The sequence below is a fragment of the Cantharellus anzutake genome, assembly GCF_015039405.1.
Source record: "Cantharellus anzutake strain C23 chromosome Unknown EI90scaffold_15, whole genome shotgun sequence".
Taxonomy (NCBI): domain Eukaryota; kingdom Fungi; phylum Basidiomycota; class Agaricomycetes; order Cantharellales; family Hydnaceae; genus Cantharellus; species Cantharellus anzutake.
In genome coordinates this window covers 1,302,999-1,313,207 of record NW_024066965.1, presented here as the reverse complement: position 1 = coordinate 1,313,207, position 10,209 = coordinate 1,302,999, and positions in this window count along the sequence as shown.

Here is a 10,209-nt window from a genome sequence, read left to right as displayed (position 1 = left end):
ATATGTACGCAGATGCGACACCTGCAATCGCGTCAAATCCTTCCCCTTGCGAAAGGTCGGGAAGCTTACCCCGAATAAGATCCCCACCCATCGTTGGCAGGTCATCTCAGTGGACATGATAGGGGAGCTCCCAGAGTCCAGAGGATATAATGCCATCCTGGTTGTAGTGGACCGGCTGTCCAAACACATCCACGCAGTCCCCACTGTGACGACTGTGGACTCGGAGGGTATCGCACGACTCTTCTTGGAGCATGTCTGGAGACACCATGGGCTCCCGGAGGAAATCCTCAGCGATAGGGGGAGCGCCTTTGTCTCCTGCTTCTCGAAGGAGCTTGCAGACCTCCTAGGTGTCAAGCTGACCCCTTCGACGCCCTACCACCCCCAGACGGACGGACAGACGGAACGGGTCAACCAAGAGATCGAGGCCTACCTCCGGGTGTTCGTCAACCACCGCCAAGACGACTGGGCGGACTGGCTCCCGCTAGCAGAATTCTCCTACAACAACCAGGTTCACTCCTCCACTCATCGAACCCCCTTTGAACTCGACACCGGCCAACACCCCAGGATGGGGACAGAACCCACGCGCACATCCGAGGTGGAAGCCGCCGATGCATTCTCATCAAGGATGATGAAAATGCAAGAGGAGGCAAAGGCAGCCCTAGAGCATGCAGTGGACGAGATGGCACGATATTACGACCGAGACCGCGACCCAGCCCCCAAGTATCGAGAGGGTGACCAAGTCTGGCTCAATGCCCACAACTACACAACCGACCGTCCGACCAAAAAACTGGACCACAAGTGGCTTGGCCCCTTCAGGATCACTCAAGTCATCTCCCCAGCTGCCGTTAAGCTCCAGCTCACCGCCCGACAGAAGGGAATCTACCCAGTTGTGTCCGTGACGAACGTCAGGCCACACCTCCCGGACAGTATCGCAGAAAGACCCGCTGACCCACGCCCAGGCCCGGAACTGGTAGAAGGAGAGGAAGAGTATGAGGTCGAGAAGATATTGAACTCTAAGTGGCTATGCCGGAAACTCTGGTATCTGGTAAAGTTCACTGGCTGGCTGAACTCTGAAAACCAATGGCTCCAGCAGGACCACCTAACCCATGCCCCTGACTGGATTGAAGAATTTCACAAGACGCACCCCCAAGCCCCAGGGAGAGAAAAGGAGAACCACCTGGCCGCTTCGAGGCGAAGCGGCTTAAGGGGGGGTGATGTCAGGGCACACCCACCTGACCCGGCTCCGCCCGGCCCAACCTGACCCGGTACCCCGCCAGTCCACCCTTCCTTACCTCCTCCCCCTTTCCCTTCTTCCCCCCTCATCCTTCCCTCTTCTGTTTCTCCTTATCTTACTTCTTCTTTATTCTCCCTTTATTCCACATGGACGACTTTCTCTGTATCAATGTACCATTGACCCACCTGCAGCGTGCCCACCATGTACCCGGCCTGGGCACCTTGGGCGACCTCCCGCTGTGCCCAGCACATGCGCCTGCACCGGATGCCCTCGGGATCTCCCACGGAGACAGCTGGGTGGTTACGGCTGTGTGCGAGGGTGATGTGGCACCCGTCATGTGATCCAAGCCGCATGTATATAAACGAACCTGAAGTGGGAACCGAAGAAGTAGCCTTCTTCTCAACCTTCCACTTCAGTCTAAGTGGCCAGGGACCACTGTCCCGCATTGGGCCTGTCAGTACGCACACCCGATCCGCCCCCCGCCAGGCTCTCAGTCCAGGATGCTACACCCGGACCCCCTCGACCCCGGACGAGTCCCTGACAATTTGGCCCTGGCGCACATGCAGTTCATGCATGCCTGATACCTGCCCTGCTCGCAGACCAGCTGGGACTTGATGCATCGACCACAGGGGGGCTTTTCCCTTGTGGCCTGTGGAGGGTCAACTGAGGCCTTGTGCTAAAAGAAAAACAAAAAAAAAAGAGTTTGTGTTAGCCTCAGGGATCTCGTGGCAGTAAGTGATTAAAGAAGCTGGCTACTCACCTTGCCTTTGGATGACCCAGCCGCTGAAGGAGCGGAGCTGGATCACCTTATGTAACCAGTTTCCTACATCCAATAACGATATTAGAGTTTGTGCTGATTTGCATACTGACCATGTTTTGGTTGCCAAATATATAATTGTTCACTGTCTAAACAACAACAAACACCCCCCAACGATCTCCCCTGACATATAAATCGTCTACAAATAAAATTATATATTGACTTTACTATGATTTCTAGTCAATATTACACCTAGATATACCACTTTTCAGTAGGATGTGATTTTCCTGATAATTTACTGAAGGAAAACTGCTAATAAAATAATTCCACAATAAATGTTACTCAATACAGGAGTGACCAAACTGCTCTTTCTATTGCTTAGAGTGCATGCTAGTTATCTAGCAGGTTCAGGATCGCTCACTTTTCTCCTGTGGTGTGATAACCAAATATTACTGAGAGATTATTCAATTAAGAAGTCCCTCCACCAAATTCTCACTAATTCTAACTATGACACTTTTGTTCAGCTGTGTCTAACTGACCCTAACTCACGCTTAGAGTGACGTGTTAGTTTTATATTAGCTAACAACTAATATTTGCTTTTATCTTTTGGAGCAAATGAACCAACCACTGGTGAGGAGAATTAAACTTATATTTCTACCCGAGGTTTGAGAGGGGGCAGAAGCGGCAGCCTTTTATGCTTTTCAGAGACCTCTCTACTCCCACGCCTCGCACTAGTTACATGTGCTACATTTGTATTATAGATAGTTCTAGAATGATATAGGGGCTTGGGCTGTCTAAGCTTAATAATGGACTTAGGACATGACTCAGCAATAAGTAATTCATTTCTTTGTCTTTTGGGCCGATCTTAGCGGGGCCTTGTAGCGCTGAAGCTATGCTCTACACTGCCTTAATTACAAACGGTTACCTTTAGAAATGACTCGGCTATAAAGGAACTTTCTAGACTGTTCTCTAATTCACCCCTTTTTGTGAAACCGCATCATTACTAATGTTCTAGAGCTTTCCCAATTAATTAACTGATCCGCGGACTTCTGAATCACTTCATGCTTATGATCCGAGATCCAGATCATCAATCATTCCTTTGTTCCGATTTATTTGAGCTTAAAATCAAAAAGTTTTGATGAATCATGGGAAAATATACAAGATCCGGTTTTTTAGCATTTTCTCCTCTTCTGATGCGATCAAAAACTGTCCGCCCGCGCCGGGAAATACTCTGTTATATGGTATTTGGTCCGCCAGACTTCTGGGCGCCAATATATTTCCCTTGAGTCACATTACTTTTTGTAAGAATTAGCAAATAAATATATATGAATTATAAGGTGTTTCGCCGTTTGAGCGATATCTCCGTCAGTTTTGAAGCTTTTAGAATAAAACAAAACCGTGGATAAAGTTAAGAAACAGTCCTTTTAGATGGTAAAAAGATTACAGTCAAAGGTTTACTGGTTCCCGAGATATTCACATTTCTTTCTCAATGTTCCTTCTTATTCTGTCGTCTATGTGCTATTTTCTTGTTGTAGGGATATATTCTTTGAATATTACACCTATGCCAGGTTCTAGGCATGCTTGTAGTAGATTAAATCTCATGCTACATGGGTGTAGATAATTTGTAATGATCTTCTAATGTCTGTCCAGTCTCATAAAGATCATGAGATCTGTTAAATGTCTGAACTTGTCACCTGTTTGTTGACTATTCTGATAGATCATTGTTTTATTCTTTGAATATTATTTCTCCTACACCGCCTGCACCTGTTGGCACTTTGCCTCTGCCTCCCACTCCCTGGCTTCCTCTTCCTCACGCTTTTTCTTTTCTTCAGCCACCCGCCTAGCTGCCTCAGCTGCTTTCTTGGCTGCCTTACACCTCACCCATTCGTTGAGCTTAGCCTGCATCATGGCAGGCTCGTCATCCGTCACCTCTTGGATATCCTCTTCCTCCCAGGATGCAATGTTGAGGAGGTCAAGATGTTTGGACATGAAAGGCAGGGTATTGAGTAGAGTTGTTGAGTAATGACTGGACTTAGTCAAATTGATGGAGAGAATGTTTGATTTCACATGTGGATTCAAAATTCGGAATTGGCCGAACGATTCCCACGTGCACCAATTGGGCCTCCAGGGGTGTCGGCCCTAAGAAGGGGATACTGTCACGACCCAACATATCTGTCACTTCTGTCAACGTATCCTAGTGCCACTTGGCCTGTCCCTCCTGCTATCATCATCATCTGTCCACCCATCCATCCACCTGTCACCCTCATCCGCACTTCCTCCCTCGCATGCGTACCGTCCAACCTAGGTTGCCCGCTTCATTGTTGTCCGCTCACCAGCCAGACGGCTTGCTAGACGGCCGGATGGCCTTTTCTCTTTTGTTCCTTGCTTGCCTTTTTGTTGACCAAGTTTGCCAATATTAACTATTTCTTTCTTTCTTCATTCATTAATATCGCACTTGATCCACCACTCCTTCTGGGCCAGTCCTATTTAGTTACTTGTGTTTATAATGCATGTAGGTTACACCGGATGTACCTCAGGACTTGGATTCCCTCTCTAGACTCTTCTCCTCATCGTAAGGCTTCTGTCTGAAATTGGGACACCAACGTAAGAACGAAGCGCAGCGCTCCACTGGAGTCACTGAAGCTAAAGTCCCACCCCTCTGACCTTACGAGCCTGGATGACCTTGCATGCCTTGCGGGTCACCCGGATACGCGTCTGGCATGTTCCTGACAGAGTCCTGAAAACCTAGTCATTGCTAAAGCTGAGGTTCTACCCTTCAGTGAACATAGAAGTTATATACACATGTATGACACAAGCAGACATGTGCTAGAGAGAGATAACCAGAAGCCAAGTCAGCTAATGGTAGACAACAAAACATGATAGGAGATAAAGGGGATGTCCAGATATAGGGGTGGCAGTGACATGCAGGAATGTGATGACATACAATATGATAGGGGATATACAGCCCATGCAGGCACAGCTACATACAATATTGAATAGGGGTATCAGAAGGCCACTTATGTGTTGTCCCCTGACACAATGTGGTCCTGATATTTCAGTTGTCAGAAGACTTGCAGTGGAGACTGGGGGACTATCCTGGTTGATATTTGAACTACTCCACAGGCAACGAGTTACAACTGTGTCAGGGTCATGCATGCTTGCAATGAAGGAGGCCCCATGTTATAAAAATGGACATTATGGTCCATGTGGTTTCTCTTTTATTTCTTTGCCAAACCCCATGCCTGTCAGAGACCAGATTCGAGACGAAGGAATGTCTCCATAACGGAGGGCTTTGGCCTCAGCGACTTCTGCCAAGAGCGCTGTGCCTAGTGACACGTCCGTGCCCTAACTTACTGACTGGCACTTAGAACCTAGGGGGGTAACTCTAGTTGATTTTTCTACTGAGGCGTAACCTATGTACAAGTGGGATATATATATGGTTACAGCGGGGACGGTTCCGCAATTGGCGGAGCTGACAGAGCGGAGCTAACGGGGTTTAACCATTAGCCGACTGAATATTACCGACGAGTCGGTTCACAGGGTTAGCGGAAAGGCAGGCGATAACCCAGAAACGGAAAGGAGGGATAGGCCCGAAGGTGGGCTCTGCAGGGCAGGCGAGTGTATTGCCCAGTGGAGGCGGGGGTGCGCTAGCAGACATCGGGGCTGTCTGGAAGTCTTCGGGGCTCCGTACTTAGGGAGGCATAGGTAATAAATTGAAATGAGGGGGTGGTGACCATCAAGGGGTACCGAGAGGTTTGCGGAATACGGGGGCTCCGAGGTTGGTGAGGGAGGAGCAGAGTTAGAATGGAGGGATCGGAGGGACCGGAAGTCGATGGCCAGGGATGGATATGACAATGCCAAGCTTTCCCACTGGGTTTTGGTGCTGGCTGGGGAATTGTTAAGTTTCAAGGGGCTTCCCTTGACCATTGTTACTTCTACTTTAGACAGAAACTAGTCATATGACATGTAAGGCAAATGCTGGAAATGTTTTCTCCATATCTAATGAATAACCCCCAAACCATCACTTTGTGATTGTAATTGCCACACCACTGTTCCACCACCTGTAAACCTGACTGTAATCTTCAAATTCCCCCATGTCTACATCCATCTTCTTGCAGTCTATGACAAAACTCCAAAGGCCTGGTGAGTGTTCCATCCCCGGATCTTCTGCAACCTGCTCCCACCAGCCTACCAGGTGTATGAGCTCCTGCACCAAACCTTCTTGCAGTATCCCACTGGGTACTGCAAACCTTCCTCTCTCCTTGGGAGGGAGATTGTAGGGTGTAGCCATATATGCACCCATTAAATGTTTGTCAGGGATGTGTCCGGGGTGGAGGAGGCCCAGGTGTAAGGCCCGACACTAGAAGCCTCATGGGAGCAGAGCAGGCATGGGTACTGGGAGGCCCAACTTGGGATGTGGTCCCTGGCCACTTAGACTGTCAACCACTCCACCAAATCCAACGATCTTGGACTCGTCAGAACCACCTCTACAACCTCTACAACTCCTACTATTACCCCAACTCACCAATCCTAATCCCTGATGCAGGGTGAAGTGTGCAATGGGGCTTGTTTGAGCCTGCACAGACTTGTCCCCACAACATTGCATGGGCTTCGAACCACCCCAGCTGTAGGAGGGTCAGGCTCTTGTTGTTGTCTTTCCCTTTCGGTTGGTCAGCATGGTGGGAGAGGGCATCTGGTTTCCCCATGAGCTTCCCTTGTTATGGAAATGGGATTTTCCCATTTTTAGCCTCTTATGGGCTCTGTATAGTACAAAGTCACATGACATGTAAATAATAACAACTTAACCAACTATTATCACCCAAAACACCCGATGTCCATGTTATTGTAAACCCCACTGTTACAACATTTGTTACATTAATTGTAACATCTTCTCAATGTCATGGCCCCCTCCTGCACCTGGACGCTATAGAAATGGGCCAATTAGGCCCCATTTTTATAACATCCCTGGCTGGTGGATGAGGGTGAAGTGGAAGCAGGACAGGAAAAGTGGCCACCATGCTTGGCAGCAATTCAGCTGCTGCATGGTGTGGAAGTATCCCAGGTTGCAGTGGTCAGTGTAGATGTCGACCTTTTCTTCTGCTCCTTCTACGAAGTGGCACCACTCTTCCAGCGCTCGGACTATCGCAAGCATCTCCTTATCATAGATTTCATAGTTGCATTCTGTCAGGGGACGACTCCTGGGTCCCCATGACCCTCCCCTATGGTCCACAGCCTGTAGTGTAACCAGCCCTGTCCAGGGCACAACTACTGTGGGTAAGGAGATGTTGTCAGGGCACGCTGCCGCCGCCGCCACCTCCTCCTTCTCCTTTTCATCTCATCCTCTCATTCTCTCTTCTTTCCTTCTTCTCTTTTCTATCTTTATACAGACAACCTCTCTTTCTTTCCTACACTTGTAGCACAGACGCATCCGATGCTGAGCACCCTGTAGGGGCACCGCAACGCCAGACACGCTGCACACTCCTACTTGTATTTCCCCTCCAACACTTGGGATCGACCGCGGAGCCACCCATGGTAACCTGGCTTCGTCTGGGGGTGACATGGCACCTCCATGTGACCAATTCACACATGTATATAAACTAAGCCGAAGCAGGACCAAAGAAGTAACCTTCTTCTCATTTCCCGCTTCAGGCAAGTACCCTAGTTTAGTCTAGCTTCCCACCCTAATAACAATATTCAGCCTAAGGAGCCACACAGGGACGTAAGCCCGAGTGAGGGCTGCCCACTATACCGTCTCACTGCCCCGCCACCGTCTGGGCTGCTAGTGCCGAGCGCTACGCTGCTACCTCTGCCTTCCTTGAGCCATCCCTGACAGATGTATAGATAAAGGCAATGTAGAATACACTTGCCTACTGTGGGTGAAAGGAAGCTAACTTCTCATCTTCCCACAGTGGCCACAATATCAGCAAAACTTCCGGGGATACCCAGAAGTCACATGAAGGGGTAGGAACCGGGCCCGGAGCATGCGGTGCACGGAGCATGTGTGCGTGTGGGAAGCGTGGCAGGTGGAAGCAGGTCCGGATGTGGGTCCGGGTCCAGGCTAGTCAGGGTGTGTGCCCTGACACATTCTACTTCAGTGAAGCTCTTGGACATGAGGGCTATGGGGTGGAACTTGCTGTTGGCTTGGAGCTGGGATAGGATGGCACTGGTGGCGAAGTTAGAGGCATCACACTCGAGTTTGTAGTGGCCAGAATCAGCAGGAAAAGCACGGATGGGGGTGGAGGTGATGGCTTTCTTAAGAGCATTGAAGGCACATTCCTCATTCTCCCCCCATGCCTAGGCTTTCGCTTTGCGAGTCAGCATGTGGAGTGGGCATGCTGTCTCAGAGAAGTCCTTGATGAAGCAGCAATAGAAGTTCACGAAGCCCAAGAAGGACTGTACTTCTTTCACTTTCATCAGCCTTGGCCAGTCAAGGACTCCTTGGACCTTCACTGGGTCCATGGCAATGCTGCGTTCAGAGATGACAAGTCCGAGGTACTCAATGCAGCACCACTCAAATTTGCACTTCTCTGGTTTGAGGAAGAGTTTCCTTTTCTGTAATGTTTCCAGCACCTCCCACACAACCTTCCGGTGTTCCTCCAGAGTGGGCATAAAAATCAAGATGTCATCCATATAGCAGATAACAACTTCTCAGTCAATGAAGTCTTGGAGGATGTCGTTCATCATGGTTTGGAAGGTTGTGGGGGAGTTGCACAGCCTGAAGAACATCACCATGGGTTCGAACAGGCCCCGGTTAGTTGCAAACACCACCTTCCACTCATTGCCATCTTTGATCCACACATTGTTGAACCCCCAATGCAGATCCAGCACCAAGAAATACTTTGCATTTCGAAGGCATGTGAGGACATCAGAGATGAGTGGGAGGGGGTATGAGTTCTTGACCATTATTTTGTTGAGCTTTCGGTAGTCTTGGACTAGATGTAGGAGGTACTCTCCAAAAGTGTAATCCTGCATCATGAAATCATGAGCAGTCATGACATGTCACAAAATTTCATGACCCCTCATGACATGTCATGACAATTGAATTGAATCAGACATTTTTTACATTGAAAATTTTGGATTTCATGACAGTTTGTGACAAATTGTCACAAACTGTCACCAAATTTCATGAACCATCATGTGCTGACAAGGTTCATGACTGCTGGTGACACAATATGACATGATGCCCCATGGAGGTTCATGAACCTTCATGACCTGTCATGACCTGTCATGAAGGTTCATGGAGTGTCATGGAGTGTCATATGTTTATTTTGACCTTTCCCCATCATGTAAAATGCTATGATGTCCTATGATGCATCATGGACATTCATAATGCTCCATGAAATGTATGATGAGTCATCAGCATGCATGAATATGCATGAGATGTCACAAGCACTTATGAACATGTCATGTCACAGACCTTATTTGTGACAGCACTGATTGATCAACCTCCAACTCATGGACTTGTGTTGGCACTTGCACTGAACTCTGCTTTTCCTCCAGCCACCTTTGCTGCTTGGTGTCAGAAATTGTTATAGGAATGGACCTAGAATCTTATGGTCCGTGACTATGAACAATCAAACCCTTGGTCCCTGCACCTTTATTTCACTGTCAAACCCCATGCCAAGCTTTCCCACTGGGTTTTGGTGCTGGCTGGGGAATTTGTTGAGTTTCAAGGGACTTCCCTTGACCATTGTGACTTTTATATTAGATAGTTAGAAGTCATATGATGTGTAAGGCAGATGCCGAAAAATGTTTTCTCATTATCGAATACATAACCCAAAAACCTTGTACCGCAATTGTAACATCCTCACCATTGTGCCACCACTGTAAACTCAACCTGTAACCCTGGAACCATGTCCACCTCCCTATTCCTCCTCTCCATGACAAAACCGCAACGAGGTGGGCATTCCCACGCCCAACCTCCTGCTGCCCACTCCCACCAGTCCACCGGGTGGTCGAGTGGTTACTCCCATCCAACCAGAAGTTCCCTATCAGGAACTGTAACCTATCCCACCTCCTCAGGAGAAGGATACGGTCCAGGCAGCTCCAGGATGCCTGGCCACGCACCTGCGGGTCCCACTTCCCACGGTCACCCACTACCGTGCACTGGACCACCAGCCCGCTTTCCCCAACAACTCCCACTACCGGTACGCTCCCATGAGCGCCAAGTCACCGATAGCCACCAACTGGGTGACTCCCTTTGGGAGTCCCAGTATCC